This window comes from Ptychodera flava, unplaced genomic scaffold, assembly GCF_041260155.1.
Source record: "Ptychodera flava strain L36383 unplaced genomic scaffold, AS_Pfla_20210202 Scaffold_29__1_contigs__length_4469600_pilon, whole genome shotgun sequence".
Taxonomy (NCBI): domain Eukaryota; kingdom Metazoa; phylum Hemichordata; class Enteropneusta; family Ptychoderidae; genus Ptychodera; species Ptychodera flava.
This window is the reverse complement of record NW_027248351.1, coordinates 624,966-641,855: the sequence shown is the minus strand read 5'-3', so window position 1 is coordinate 641,855 and position 16,890 is coordinate 624,966. Positions and strand designations below refer to the sequence as shown.

The window sequence follows — 16,890 nt, the reverse complement described above, 5'->3', positions numbered from 1 at the left end:
ACAGAAAACAAGACAGAATTCAACATACCTAATTATTGTGGCTGAGTTGGCAAATTCCGTCCTTTTGCTAGTAGTCAGTAGTTCAGGTGTCGACATACGTCATGTAGATTTCACTTTTCTCACGGAAAGTACAAGTCATCACAGAGAAATCAACACAAACACGCAGCAACTTGTCGTCAGGTAAGGTCAAAGGTCACAGGCTCTCAACCATTATATTGCAGGGAATCCTAGTGACAACACAATAATGTAACTCGGCAAAGCGTCTCTTTTAGAACCTAAATGAATCTTATAAACTGAAGCACAGATTTATAAAGTTGGACTGCTTCACAAAATACAATGCCATTGTAGACATAAAATGCTTTGTCTTTGATTCATTTTACTTCCTCAAGAAGTTCTTTTGGTCTGTGGGTGTGCAAAGAAAGTTCATTTAAGGTCATTTTGTTGGCATTGTGCCTGAGTTTTACGTATTGCATGACAACATCTTCACAAAAATCCAACATTTGAAAAGCCAGAAAGTTGAGGCTTAGTATCATCCAGTGGGAAGTATAACTATGGAAAAGACATCAAGTCATTACATAGTCTATTGGGTTTGAATTTTAGGAAGAATTTTCACTTCAGAGTCCACACGCAATGTTGGACAAAGCCCCTTTCCACTCTCTGCTTTCAAGTCTAATTCATATGCAAAATTTGACCCTGAGTACAAAGCACACAGATATTTGTGCTGATACAAAGTAAGACTGCTTTACATTTTACAATGCCTTTGTAGACATAAAACTCATTGTCTTCAATTCAAGTACTGTGGGTCTATAGGTGTGCAAAGAAGGTTCATTTAAGGTTATTTTGTTGGCATTATGCCCGAATTTTATGTATTGCACCACAACATCTTTATAAATAGAAACATTTGAAAAAACCAGCAAGTTGAGCCATATTACGACGCAGTTGGAAGTAAAACTATGGAAAGACATCCAGGGATTACATAGTCTATTGCGTTTGAAGTTTAAGACGAATTTTCACCTCAGAGTCTATGCACAGCATTTAATCAAGCATCTTGCCACTCGTTGCTTTCTTACTGTCTTGTAATTGAATGTAGTAGGAGTGTTCATAGTATGTGTTGCAATTCACCTGTGTTAGCAGGCTAGTTGAAATAGAATATGATACTTCATAAACTTTATTATTAGAAAATCAAAGAAATTGGAAAAAGTTGTAAATCTTGTTATTATCATAGTGAAATGGTCTATACATAAATACCATGTCTGTAATCTTAAAGAGTCATTTCCTTCTGTAATTGTCATGAAAAACGAGTTGTATTAAAGAGCTCAAGCTCAGAAAATTGAGACTTTGCTTAAAGTCATGTGATTTTGGTGACTTCGTTCTAGTTTTCACACATGTATACCTTTTGTGAAAAAATAATATTTGTGGGGGGGGGGGAGGAACTTTACAATTCTTACAAGTTAACCTTTCGAAAGACATTTTAAAATGGCCATTATATCTGCCTGAATTTTATTTATATATAAATTATTTGTATATATTTCATAAAACAATAAAGTCATAATTAAAAAGTACATTTTCTAGGAAAGTGCTTGTCAGCTGATGGGAACTGGAGGGGGGGGGGGGACAGTACAAAATCAAACAGAGGTCATCTTAGCACAAATATTTACCTAAAATCCTGGCTGTCAATGATGCTGGTTGCACTGGCAAGTGAGTATTGAACAATGTAGTATCACAATGAAAAGTCTGTCTGATAGAAAATGTTGGCCTTTTAGTCAGGTGGCTTAACAAAAATATCGTTACACGGATGACAAAAGTGCCAAATTTGCTACAGGTGTTCGCATATATGTGTAGATCAATATTAGCTATTGCTCCAAAAATTTTGGTCACCGGAAAGGCTCGATGACGTCATAAATTCAAAATGGCCGCCATTATAAGGCTTAAAAATGGTAAAAAACGTCTAATTCAGGCAGTTTCCAATGTTTTTTTGAATAAACCGACACAAACATCCCAAATTACAAATACAACATAAAATTAATGCAAATAAATTATTATGATGACGTCATAAAGCCAAAATGGCTGACCAAATTCAAAATATCCCGCACATTATCATCTGATAATGTTCAAATACTGTTAATTAAGCCTGTTTCAAGCATTTTATCCCTTTACTGAAATTAACACCCCAAATTATAGACAAAACATATAATTGATACAAATTCATTATTGTGATGACGTCATAAAAGCAAATGGCGACCGAAAATTACAAAATGACCTATTATGAAGTTCACTGTGCTTAGTAAAATAGCCAATTTACGTGACAAAATAATACTTTAAAGGTAATCTACAATTTGTCTTGATAATCCATAAACTCAAAATAAATGATAAATGTACTAAAACTTAACCAATAAGCCCAACACAAATTACAAACTATTATAAAATTATTTATTTTTAACAATGACCTCTGTCTGAAAAACTGAACCAATATTAAGGAAATAAAGTTATCTTTACCCATAGGTTCTACCTTTGAAAGTGTTACGTTATAATGAGTAGATCAATAGTGATGTGTTTTCATGATAACGAAAAACATGGCGAGAAACCGGTAAATAAATCATGCCTTGACCCTGGTCATGTGACGTTGGTCCCTGAAAAAACGTTTTATGTTTGTGATTTTGGTCTAGACTTTTGCTTCCTTTGTTTCAGAAACCTTTTTCGTTTGAATTTTCTTGGATTTTTATGTCTCGATGTGTGGTGACATAGTTTTGTGCTACAGTTACTGTAGTTATCTTTTTGGAGGATGTGCCGGCCTGAAAAAGATCGTTCGGTCAGGGTTTTATGAACCAAAAGAAGACTAGTTTTGCTTCTTGAATCTAGCTTAGCTTACGTTTTTGCAGCTTTCGTGAATTTTATGAAGAGCGTCTTTGCCTTTCGTTGTTCACTTACCAGACTGGTTAGGAATTCAAAGGTGAAGGAAACTGCAAAAAACGTGACCAGACGAGTTTTGCTGTTTGGAAACCCAAAACATAAAAAACATAAAAAAACACCAGGAAGAACATAAGCAGAAATGGAAGGTTAAACAAAGATAAGAACTCAGAAAGATTCTCAGATTCGTCAACAATCTTGCAAATCAAACCTTAATCAAAGCATTAAGTAAAGGCTTGAAATTTATTCCCACTCCGGAGTGTCTAGAAAAATTGTCGTATGAGATATCAACAAATTTATTCGCATCATAAGATTATGCGATATCATGAGAAACAATCAATCAATCAATCAATCAGACATCTGTTCTAAGATAAGTACATGTTCAACACTAGTAACCGCGGAAAACCCAAAAATTGTAAAACTGTCTCGAAGCAACTTAGATCGATAGAGGAAATTCCATTTGCAACCCACTTCAGAAAGAATATGACTCTGGCAGAAAAGACTGCCCTGAACAATCTGTCTAAAAACAAACAAATCTTATGAAACCCATCAATAAAGGATGAGGCATAGCAATTATGAATAAGATAAATGACATTAAAGAAAGTTATAGACACCTGTGAATTGAAAAATGTTCACTAATACACTTGGCGACATTGACTATACAGTGGATATTGTATACAAAATCATTTATCTGCGAAGAGAAGATCATTGACGAAGTGATTTACAGTTTCCCCATTTCCATAAGTAGAATAATTTGTACACCATGATGGTATCTCCTGCCAAAAATACACAAAACCAAAGCAGAAGAAACAATCATCACCAAAGTCTCAATACAAATGGCTGCTCAAACCCAATAAAACAAATGTCGGAATTTCTAGACCTTGTCATAAAACCAATCGTCCAAAACGACTTATATATGCCAGGGACACAAAAAACTTCATTCTCTAGTTAGAACCAATTAAAAAAAACAAGCAAACTCTATTCTTGTAACATAAGACGTGGTATCAATGTAGGAAAACATGCCAAAAATGAAGCCATAAATGCAGCGATCGTAGCGTTGGACTCTGAAACAGTACTGCCAACTGGTATGATTGGTTTTTGTTTATTTACCCGATTTGAAAAAAAAAAGAAAGAAAAAAGGTCAATTACATGACACATGAACTCAAGAGCAACCATCAATGTACATGAAAGCCTTAACTGTCGATTATTCTGAAACGCAACATATTTTAATTCAACTTAGAAAAATACAAACAAATCTATGGATGCAGTATGGGCTCACCAGAAATAGCTGATATCATATACCATGAAAAGGAGAAAGTTATATTAAATCCCAAATCCGGTCAAATATTCGTATGGAAATTTAAAAGGTGACATGTTCATGGTTTACACAGGAATTGAACATCAACTTTTAACATTCAGAACATTTGTCGAGGAGTGCAACACCCTGTACTCTACGTTCAACTTGGGAATTCATAAATGAACACTCTATCGACAAAATCTCATGCCTTGACGCAATTGACAGAGATGGCTCGATTTAAAAACCCACAAAAAAGCATCTGACGATATTTATCTACCACTGACTTTCAAATGCTTCATTGAAGGTGAATTACTCAGATATGTACATGCAACAACAATGTGGACTTCATAAAAAGGTAAATTTCTCAACGCCAAATCTTCAACAAAGAGATTACAAAAAGAAAGACATAGCTTGTATAAAAAAGAATGTAACAAAACGTCAGCCATCCTTCATCAACGAAAGTAAGAGTAATGATGTAACAAAATACTAGTCAGCACAACCTCATCAAAACCAGCCTAATCAAACAATGTGATAAGAATCTGGAAAATTATGAAGGGCGATTAAACGCTGGCCATGGTTTTCCAGAAAACCTATAATTACGTATAAAAGGAAGAAAAACATACAATATATCCTCCTTCAAGCAAAATTCAAACACAAGGAGAGTACAAAAGAACGGTTTGAGCAACAGTTCACGCAAAATCTCTGACCAAAACATAATGATTTTAGCATCTCTCTTTGATGAACAATGGCTACCATTAAAATGAGCATGTGGGAATACAAAACCATTCAAGTGACTGAAGAAGGGACCCACTTTGGCCCGAAATGCCGCTAGGAGGAATAACCAACATAAAACCTTATTTCCGAGACCAAGGTCACATTACGAGGGTCAAAGCACTATCGATTCACTGGTTTCTCACCGTTTTCCCTTATCACGAAACCGCATTGATCTACCCACTATACCGTATCACTGACAAGCAAAGGTAGAATCAGTGTGTGAAGTTGCCTTCATTTCCTTTATATCGATTCGATTTTTCAAACACAAACCATTTTAGTAATCAATAATCTCATTAGATTTTTTACATGTGTTGAACTTATTGTCTAAGTTTTGATACATTTATCTTTTATTTTAAGTTTATGGAATATTAATGCAAATTGTACATAACACTATGAGAAATATTTTTGAAAAATGAGATTTGCTTATTTTTCATGTTTTCCCATACAAAACAGAAGAAATAGAGGTAGTCAAAATATTTTCAATATTTACCTCTCAAAATTTCTAAAAAATCTCCCAGGCTACCAAAATAACCTAAATGATTTCTTTTCCTCTGATGAAAATCAGAGTTTGCAAAAGAACACAGGTTACCCTTTTTTTTTATAGATAATTTGTACACTTGCAAGGAGAGAATTTATACGTAGACTTGAATTGCTGGGGCAGAGAATAAGCACCCCTGGAACCTGTTTGACAGAGAATTAGAACCCCTACACTTGGTGAGGCAGAGAATTGGTACCCCTGGATTCTTAATTAGTGGGACAGGGATTTCATGTCCGACACTTGCTGGAGAAGAGAATTAGTACCCCTGAAACTTACACGGGCAGAGAATTAGTACCCATACAACTGCTGGAGCAAAGAATTACTACCCCTGGAACTTACAGGGGCAGAGAATTAGTACCCCTGGAACTGTTGAAGCAGAGAATTAGTGCCCGACACTTGCTGGAGCAGGGAATTAGTACCCCTGGAACTTGCTTGAGCAGAAAATTAGTACCCCTACACTTGCTGGAGCAGAGAATTAGTACCACTGGAGCAGAGAATTAGGGAACTGCTGGAACAGAGAATTAGTACCCCTGGTAAAGCTGGGGCAGAGAATTAGTACCCCTGGTAAAGCTGGGGCAGAGAATTAGTACCCCTGGTAAAGCTGGAGCAGAGAATTAGTACCCCTTGAACTTGCATGAGCAGAGAATTTTGTCCCTACACCTGCTGGAGCAGAGAATTCATACCCCTGGAACCACAGGCTACCCAGACAGTATTAATAAGCTTATTATTGAGTTTTGTCACTGTTTTCTCTATCATTTACTCTCCTTTTCTTCATCCTCTGACTGATCAGAGTAAATGAAATAAATAGTTATGACCTAACCTAGCCTCTGTGACTCTTCATTTTTACACCCCATTACAAGGAGGTATATCTCTCGTACACACATGTTGTAATTAATTAGTTAACACAACTAATTATGCTAATCCGTGGACTTATCAGGGAGTTTACGGTTGGTCAACATCGCGCAAGATAGGAAAGGTTACTAAAATTGGAAGGTAAGAAGCTCTACTGAAATGTTTTCAGGAAATTACTAAATTGCTGCCATTCATGACCATTAATTCAAAATTTACTGCAGCCAGTGTATTTCGATGGCCGAGGGGAGCCAGCTACTCTAATTTCAAACGTGTATATGGTTGCGAACAGTGCAAACCCTGCCAGTGCCTTGTGTGCAGTTCATGGCATGAGGACATCTCTATCTTTCCAATGTTGACCAACCCTTGATAAGTCCGCGGATGAGCATAATTAGTTGTGTTGACTAATTAATTACAAGATGTGTATATGAGAGATAAACGTCCTTGCAATGGGTGTAAAATGAATAAAGAGTTTAGAGGCTGGTTAGATTATATAACCGTTTATTTTATTTACTCCGATCAGTCAGAGCATGAAGACACAGTCCCTATATCCATAGAGGGACTGTGACGAAGAAAAGGAGAGGAACTGATAGAGAAAACAGTGAGAAAAACTCAATAATAAGCTTTTTAATACTGTCTGGGTAGCCTGTGCTGGAACTTGCCGGGTAGCACTGCTACACTAGCTGAAGCATGAATTTGTACCTGTTGAACTTGCTCGGGCAGAGTAATATGTAGACTAACTGAATCGCTGGACCCTTTTGCTTAATTAATTTTATCAAAATTGTGACACTTTACTAGGCCAGTATGTGGAGTTTAGTTACCAAGTGACTAGTGTACCTCACAATCTGCCTGTATTGTTACATACGAGCCACAATCAGTGCATAAATCTTTTTGGGATTTGGGAGAAGTCAATGAGATCATAACTTTGGTTGGAGTTGCAGCATTTGACATTTCTACATGGACACAACTTTTCTGGTCACAAAAAGTCATGCTTGAAACTCTGTCTACTGTGTAACTAATTGTATAATCATGACCTGGTGTCTTCATGAATAATTCAAAGCAACCAGAAGCCTGCAAGCTTCACAAGTCTATAGACCTATGGGATCTCATGGCTTACGCATTCACTCCACACATGCTATATCAACACATAACAAATTTTGCTGAAAAGAATGCTCATTTTGTTATGAAATAATTTGGCCTGAATTAAGAATTACAAGGAATGTCAGGGAAGTTTGCAATCCAACATGTGTTGCATTATATAAATATTTTAAATATTACCAACACAGAATAAAGTAACATTTCACAACAGATATTTCCTATGTGATTTGTTCAAGAACTTTTTATCTTCAGGAATATGCCTGCTCCTTCTCTATTTTGTGCTCTGGTCATAATATAATATTATAATTCCATTATAAATTGTCATGCTGTGACTTGCATAGTGTACGTGTATGTTTCACAAAACCTTTGCTACATTGTATTGCCCTTTTCTATTATAGACTTCTGCAGCATAACTGAAGGCCAAGCAGATTGACCCCTGACAAAATTCAGGGCAGGGAAATAGTACCCCCAGTTAAGTTCTAGGGGCATAGAAAAAGTACCCCCAGTTAAGTTCCTGGGGCATAGAAAAAGTACCCCCAGTTAAGTTCCTGGGGCATAGAAAAAGTACCCCCAGTTAAGTTCTAGGGGCATAGAAAGTACCCCCAGTTAGGTTCCTGGGGCATAGAAAAAGTACCCCCAGTTAAGTTCCTGGGGCATAGAAAAAGTACCCCCAGTTAAGTTCTAGGGGCATAGAAAAAGTACCCCCAGTTAAGTTCCTGGGGCATAGAAAAAGTACCCCCAGTTAAGTTCTAGGGGCATAGAAAAAGTACCCCCAGTTAAGTTCTAGGGGCATAGAAAAAGTACCCCCAGTTAAGTTCTTGGGGCATAGAAAAAGTACCCCCAGTTAAGTTCCTGGGGCATAGAAAGAGTACCCCAGTTAAGTTCTAGGGGCATAGAAAAAGTACCCCCAGTTAAGTTCCTGGGGCACATAAATAGTACCACTGACAAAATTCAGGGCAGGGAAATAGTACCCCATTGGAGTTTCAGGGGTATAGAAAAAATACCTCCGACTAATTTCAGCACATGGGCTTATCAGAGGTCCAGGGCATAGAATTACTACCCCTGACAAGTTTAGAGAAATTTCTCCTAGAAAATCAATGCAATGTTGGTACTCTGAATAGCATTTGATTTTTCTACCAGAGAAACTACAACTTTAGCATGAAATACTTTCTTTTTCAAGCCAACATCATTTTCTTGACCTTTTTCATTGGAAATAACAAATGATTGCCAACCGTGCATATAGTTCACAATTTTGCAAGAGAGAAAAATCAAGATCTAACTATGCAGCTGATGTTAACAAATCTACACTGTAAATGTTTATGTATCAAAAACTCCGATTAATGTGAATTTGGCTGCACAGTTCAAACTTTTGCAGTGAAAAAACAAGAAAATGAGTGGTTTTCCTTTGATTTTCATTTATTTTGCTTCAAAATTTGTGAAAACAGCAAATCTCATTTTTCAAAAATATTTCTCATAGTGTTAGGCATTACCTTATACTATCATTTGTCACGTAAATGGGCTACTGTATCAAGCAAAGTAAACTTCATAATCGTCCATTTTGTAACTTTCGGTTGCCATTTGGTTTTATGACGTCATCTTAATAATTAATTTGCATCAATTACCTGCTTTGTGTGTTATTTGGGGTGTTCATTTCAGTTCAGGTGATAAAATGCTGAAAGCAGGCTTCATTAACAGTGTTTTAACATTTTTATACAATGTTATGGCGACATTTTGAATTTGGTCGCCATTTTGGCTTTATGACGTCATCATAAGATTTAATTTGCATTAATTCAATGTTTTATTTACGATCGAGAAAGTTTGAGTCACTTTATTTACAAGAATAGTGAAAACTGGCTGAATAAACTGTATTTTACCATTTTTAAGCCTTATAATGGCGGCCATTTTGAATTTATGACGTCATCGAGCCTTTCCGGTGGCCAAAATTTTTGGAGCAATAGCTAATTTTGATCTACACACATATGTGAACCTCAGTAGCAAATTTGGCACTTTTGTCATTCGTGTAACGATCTTGCTGTTTTTTGTTGCTAAGCCACCTGACTATTTGAATTTTGAAAGGTATCGTGTTCTGGCGCTTGTAAACACACAACAGGAAAAGATAATTTGAATACTTTGATCTTAAAATATAATTAATTTATATAACTATCAACACTTCTCCCCTAAAATAGTTTTACAATCATGATACATCCACTAGAGAGGTTAAAGTTCAAAGGTCACTGTCATCAATGTGGGAATTCCACAACCTTTAAAACTTTACATTTCATTGTTCAAACCAGTCATCAATTTTAGCAAAATAAAACAGTCAAATGATGGATAAGCTATTTATTAGCTTCTTTTCAAGTCAAAGTACAACTTGACAGAAAATTTGGTCACAGACAATCAAATAGGCTGATGTATATGATTATTGTGATCACAATCATGAGTGCCTTGCTGACAACATGTACTTCAATGTGAATTCACATTGTTCAAGCTGCAACATTGTTTCATATTTCCTTCATTTTCTTCATTCTATATTGTTGCAATTATTCACAATTTCTACTAGGGTAACCCATATGTTTGTTGTTAAACTTACATCATGTGAATCCTTTATTCAACATACAGAGTTCCTCTAGATTTCCTATTTCTGTCTTGGTTGTGTTTCTTCAGCTGAGATGAACACAGTGGTGTCTGAATTTCTTCCACTTGATGAGATCAGTCTGGTTGTCTTGTTTTGTTTTCACACAAGAAACTCCTAAAATTCCCAGCAACACTTCAACACTTCTCAGCTTCTTTCCTAAAATGAAAGAAGTAGATATAAAGCTAAGAATATCATTGACAGATAATATTACAGAGTCAGACAAAACATGGCACATTTCTACAGCTCATTCTGAGTTCCTACAAAACATTTATTAGCAAGACTGAAGTAAAGGTACAGGTAGTAAAATACATAGCTGATGGGCCTTGGCAGTCATTAGGATTAGGGCTGGCAGTAAATTACATGGATAGATCAAAGGCCTATTTTGATTCAATTCAAAATTATAAGCCAGTCTGAAAACAAGGAAATGCATGCTTAGCCAGATATTGATTTCAGGGCAAACTGATTTCATTGATAAGCTATCAGTGTGTTTTCTAAGACTATGACACGCACTGATGCAAACAAATTGCTGGTGACAGAAGCAAATGTTTTACATTTAAAGATATAGGGCTGATGAAAATGAATTCTAAATTTCTTCAAAATGACGCAAAGTTTTCCAGAAATACATGTTTGTTAGAGGACACACTGTACGCTATCATTTCTTGAAATAAAAATATCAGACAGGTTAATGGTAACAACTTATTGAACTCCGATTCAAATGAAGGGTATATTCAGATTTCGCAGTGATCCAACTTGGAATATTCTGACTTGATACAATTCTAAAAGGTCAGATTCTTTACAACACAGCATTTATTCATTGGTGAAATAATTTTGTTCTGAGTTTTGTAACTGAATATTACAACAAATGTCCACACAACTGAAATATTATAACAAGCAATTTATATTCTCTAGAGATACTTTCACAGAGTGTAGCTGTACCTGTATTGTTGTTTCACAGAAACAAGAGTGGACAAGTCCTCTGTATGCCTTTGGTGAGTGTAGTCAACAGCGCCCTCTAACACCAATGTGCACCTTAGTTTACTGCTGCAGTGCTACCATTTTGATGAAATCTCCTAAAAAGTAGAAAATTGTAAATACACAACTTTACTCAGTATTCAAAACAAAAATATTCAAAGCAGATTAACTATGAAATATCAGGAATGAAGATCTGATTAATCTTGTCCCTTTCTGTTTTTATCTTGGATAAATAACCAACCTGCTATGTTGTAGACATGTTGTAACTAGGACTTACAAACAGGAATGAAGATCTGATTAATCTTGTCCCTTTCTGTTTTTATCTTGGATAAATAACCAACCTGCTATGTTGTATACATGTTGTAACTATAGACTTAAAAACCTAAATGATCAGTTTTATAGCAGATAAAAATATGTCATGACTGACATCATCAGAATAAATCTCACCATGGATAAAACTGATTTCAGCAGAAAGCTATGGCTGCTGAAGTTGTGGTAGAGTCCTTTCACTTGAGTTCACCATTTCACTGTCTGATACACTCACCTTGTTTGTACAGACACATGAAGTACTTGGATAACACAAACAACAGAGGTGTTCACTCAATTAATTACATCACAACATTACAACACTTACCACATTCTGTGTCATCTTGAAGACTGGTAGATATTTGACATTTTCATACCATGTTTATGATTTCTGTCAATATTTCCCATTCACTGGTTTCTTCCTATACTCACATGTCAACACAATTTTCATTGTTTCCAACCATTCTTGCAATAGCTGATCCCCTGTGAATAGGAACAGAATAAACTGAATAAATTAATTACATCACAACATTACAACACTTACTCACAAAACCTACTCTAACATCTATCCCTACATTACAGATTTTATGACATGAATTATTCCTAACTACAGTGACACTATAATGCATGGACACAATATCAGTAACATTAGTTTGTGGTAACTCATTGAATTTGAAGCTATTCTATGACTCCAAAATGTTTTGATCATTTCGAAAACCATATTTGATTTTGCAAGATTTTTCTTCTTTTGATGGGCCACACCACACAAAAATAAAAAGAGGGTTTCTAAAGTTACAACTTTTTGATGGCTGTGAAAAATGCAACATTGTTATGACTTGGCAGTATCTTAATAATTTTTATGAATAACTAACTATGATATATTGGGCTGTACCATTCTCCTTGATTTTTGTTTCAAGATTTAGGATAAGGGTATGAGTAAATTTATAATTTATACATACCTCGTATGTCGAATGTCACACGCTCCATAGGATTCAATGGTAACTCGTCGATGACGTCGCGGGCCGCATAGTCATCATTGGACTGAAAGTGAACCAGAACTATTTTCAACTTAACAACTTTTTGATGTAAAAATGTTGAAATTTCATGTTTTGCAAAGGAAACCCTGTTTTTGGAAAATTTTGCAGAAAAAAATTGATAAACTGCAAAATATATGAAATATATCATTGTGCCATTCGATGATGAAATCGTTCCATTTGTAATAGATTTTCGTCAAAGGTGGATATAAGCATTTGATTATCATTTGCCAATAAACCTAAATATTTTGAGTGAAAATTATGTAAGAGGCATGTAATAAAACACTTATAGCCTAAACAAGGGACTATCTACCCTCGGCGCAAATTGTCACCTACCCTCGGGCACATAGTTGAATAAACATGTTGTTACTATGACAAACCACAGCCACATTGAGAATATATAAGCTAGCTGAAAACATGATTCCCACAGGGGTTTCATTAAGTTTTGAAGTAGGGGGCTAGAATGGAAAAGTAGGCGGCTTGCAGCTGCCATGACCACAAAGCGGTCGTCGTCGGGGGAGGGTCCAGGAGGGGGTGTTCCCCCTCCCGCCGAAGGCCGGAAACCCTGAAAAATGAGCTAAAATTTACTTTTTACAGCTCACAGTCACTTGAATTTCTAGTATTTTCAGGAGAATTGTTAGCAGTGTTCCAGGGCAATTTGTGTTCATATTATAAAAGCCATTTGTCTCGGAGATTAGGCCTAAATATGATAATTCATAATTAAAAATGATAAAATGTGGTAATGTTGACGATAATTTGAACGAAGAAAACAAGTCTTTAGAGCCTCTATGCTTTTAGGAGGTAAACTATAATAATTCACTATTATTAATGATATAATTTTGATATGTAGATAATATTATACAGTGTTACATCGAGACAGGGGGATAGGGGATACCCCCTCTGTTGAAATGTTGGCACCCAATTAATTTGTCAAGGGACCACTCCCCCTTCCAAGAAATGGTGCCAGTCACACCTTAGAGGTACAAGTAGAACACATGAACTGGTAAAATGCCCCCGAAATTTTCTGGTAAAGGGGGGAAATCCCCCTTATTGATGCCATCCTGGATGAAAGTTTTCATAATGTTATGCTTAAAATTAAGAACTCTGATGTTTGGTATGGAAATCTGTAGATGAAGAACTTTGATACCTCTGGAGAGGTAAAAAGGATAATTTATATAGCGAATAATGATAAAAAATGACAATCATTACCATATTTCGCAAATAGAATCAAAGATCCTCAAGGTTATTTGACTATATGGGTATGCAAAGTAAGAACCTCCATATAGGATATGAAAATTTGTACTTTCAGAAACTCACATTTTGATTTAACCTGATGATGTTTCTTGAAGTGAATTTAGAGGTCTGATCATATTGTAACTACTCTGGACGACGTTCTTATTGGCGTCGATAGACCAAAGAGCAGTACATATCATACATCCAGCTGGTTATATTCCTTCACAATTACGCCTACCGCAGTGCAACGCACATCGGCTTACTAAAATTCCAACTGTAATCGGAAAGTTTTTCATGAGAAAAAAATCAGGTCATTGCCTTCGAAAATAGTTTAAATCCAGGTAAATTATCCTTCTCTTGTTTCTCTGTCCACTTCAAAACCGAGGATCGCACAGCGAAGCTTGACCTTACGATCACTTCCGTCTTCATTTGTTCATCGACCATTTTGAGTTGAGCTAACGACGGCCGATAGGTGTAGTATGCACGTTTTCATTAGCGTATATAAATGTCACCAAATAGGAATCAGCAATTCAGGTAGCCAATAGAATCGTCAATTGCAATTCCGATTTTTATTGAGGCAGTATACGCAAGATCGTGCTGCATCGTAGTACAAGGCGATCGTAGTAGTCGCTCGTCTTCTAAATTTTGTTTCACATAAAAGACAATGAAAAGTTTGATTACACAGCTAGTGAAACTTGTCCGTATCATTTCAGAAGGTAAAAAATATTTTAGCTATGAAAGAGTTCAAATTTCCAAAAAAGTAGCCGGCGAAATCGTGAGAGTAAGCGGTCAATTTCGCCGGCTGCCGGCTCTTAATGAAACCACTGTTCCCATTCTGGGACAGCCCATTATACTTGGAAAAACAACAAACTAAATATCTACAAATATCTTACACAGTTCACAATGTAATTCAAGGATTCATTGCCTTGTACTTGTGAACAGAAATAAACATTAAGGAAAGTGTAAGAATGTGAAAATGATGAAATACCTTGTGGAGTACAAACTGTCTTACTGAGATCAGCCTTTGAATGCAAGGTCAATGACCTTGACAAATGACCTTCTCAGGATCCTCGACAACAGATCTTCTTTGGAATGGGAGACGTAAAGCAACCCAATGTAGCATTGGAAACCATTGTTGTAATTATTTGTACATAAGTCTTTACAATCTCTATGGAAGAAATTTGATGAAAACAGAGAATTATTATATTCAAAAAGTGTGGTGAGATAATACAAAATATGAGAAACAATAGCCTTGTGTTAACATAGTAGTGTAATGTAAATGCTATTGGCAATAGTCCCTCTAGTAGCTATGCCACCCCTCTCTCTCTTTCACTCTCTCTCTTTTTTCTCTGATTACTATAAAACGCACTCAACGTTGGGTCAAACATTTTGCAACTTTGACCACTTCCGTCCTGTTTACAGTTTGAGGATAAACAAAATAAAGTTTCGAAGGGTATGGTAATAAGATTTCGTACTGTTCGTCATTTATGAAATGGCTTTGGGCAAAACCCTGTCCGAAAACTGTCACACTGAGTGTACACCTTACTCCACTCTACGATTGTGTCTGCATCACGGCCGTTTTTACTGACAGTATCTCCTGAAGGCGGCTGTATTCACCGATATTACTTTCATGCTATGTGTTATCTTAGCTCTGCGTACCATGCTGTACTGTGTTCCTGGTAATACTTTGATTCCTAGTCATCAGTACTCCGCAGCAGTTAGAAAGCGAACAGAGTTATTTGCATGATCCGCAGGATTTTTCACTTTCATTCAGCTGACATTTTTCTCTGGTTATACAAGCAGTTTGTTAGGCCTCATCTTGATTATGCATCACAGGCTTGGTCACCATGGCTACAAAGAGACACCATCGCACTGGAGGAGGTCCAGAGACGATTTACGAAAAGTATTAGCATGATTAGCGAATGCAAGGGGAAATCATATTCTGACAGACTGGCAATACAGGGACTTACCACTTTAGAAACACGCAGAGTCAGAGGTGATATGCTGCAATTTTATAAAATCTTGATTAATATTGATAGCTGCTTCGTTGATTTCGAAAAATGCACATACAAAGCTACTTGAGGTCACAGCGCCAAATTACAGAAGAAAAAAACCAGACTGGAATAATTCCATTTCCATGTATTGTCAGTGAATGGAACGCTTTGCCCACTTAAAAACGAACCCTTCAAAACTATTACGGGATATTATTATCGACGGATATTCAGTCCCTAACTGAACTGAACTGGCGTTCGGGAGGCCGTATAACGCCGGGAACACAGCATGGTACGCAATGTATATACGCTGGATTGTGTCGATAAAAGTACACGGATTGTACAAACCTGGAACGCTTCACTTTTAACGAGTCTGCTACAAGTCCTGTGTGGAATTAAGTGTTGGTCTTTACCTGCAACCACCAACAAAAACTGGTGATCGCCGAGAATATCCATGCGCGTGGTGGATACACACGGAAGCCGCCATCTTGGTACTTGTTTACATCCGAAGTGTTCCGAATGACTTCGGTTCTCGATTCGGAAATTACAAGCGTTTCACTCACCATGTGAATTGAAAACTTGTCACTGTCCTTCGAATTCTTCAACACCTAACAATCCTGGCTTATATTGACCACTTTAAAACTACATCGACATTTCCGCCAGTCACAGAACCTTGCTTGCAGTACGTCCGTGATGGTTTTCTCGATGCAATCTTAATATTACAATCAACTTTAAAGTTTGACTCCGTCTCTATAGGCCTACCTCTACGCATTCTGTCGCCTCTGAACGAATCAGCAAATGTAAAGACAAAGAACAAGATAGCTTTCTCTTCCCTCAATATTTGATTTCGATGAAGACATTGCTGTAACGCGGCGTATATGCATTGCCATGAACAGGTGTTTTATTTACGACGAGAGGGTCACTGTGAAATGTTTATACTAGCATGTTACTGCGACAATGAAAATTTCACCACTGAATTGATAAAAAAAAAATGATACGACGGTAACTAGTCCAGGTAAATCATTGAAATCAACAATCAGCAATCCGAAAAGGTAATTTTAAAACATTGTCAATCCGAGAAAAAATTAAAATAAACGCGATTGGAACTAATTTAGGATAATTGGATTAGCGTATTTTTCAAATTTCTCAAAAGCGTTAAATGCCATATAGCTGAATGTTGCAATATAACAAAATATCCACAAAAACAAATGTGTATGTTAAAAAGAAAAGCAGATGAGCTTACATTTGAAGGTTAA

The 16,890-nt window shown here is 36.4% G+C and overlaps 1 protein-coding gene and 1 long non-coding RNA gene across 6 annotated transcripts in view; both read right to left on the bottom strand.

Annotated features, from left to right (window-relative positions):
* The window catches only part of LOC139127199 (uncharacterized), a 28,202-nt gene extending 13,395 nt beyond the window's left edge, over positions 1-14,807 (bottom strand). Inside the window, exons 1-6 of one of the 3 annotated variants that reach the window (XR_011550950.1) lie at positions 14,632-14,807; positions 12,336-12,417; positions 11,705-11,859; positions 11,035-11,168; positions 10,054-10,254; positions 29-227 (exon numbers count right to left, since the gene is read on the bottom strand). This is a non-coding gene — a long non-coding RNA (uncharacterized lncRNA). Of the gene's footprint in view, positions 1-28; positions 228-10,053; positions 10,255-11,034; positions 11,169-11,704; positions 11,860-12,335; positions 12,418-13,727; positions 13,808-14,631 lie in introns of those variants that run through there. The other 2 variants (XR_011550949.1, XR_011550951.1) reach the window with 2 other exon arrangements.
* The window catches only part of LOC139127176 (myosin-3-like), a 182,777-nt gene that overhangs the window by 64,320 nt on the left and 101,567 nt on the right, over positions 1-16,890 (bottom strand). The gene's annotated exons all lie outside the window — the stretch shown is intronic.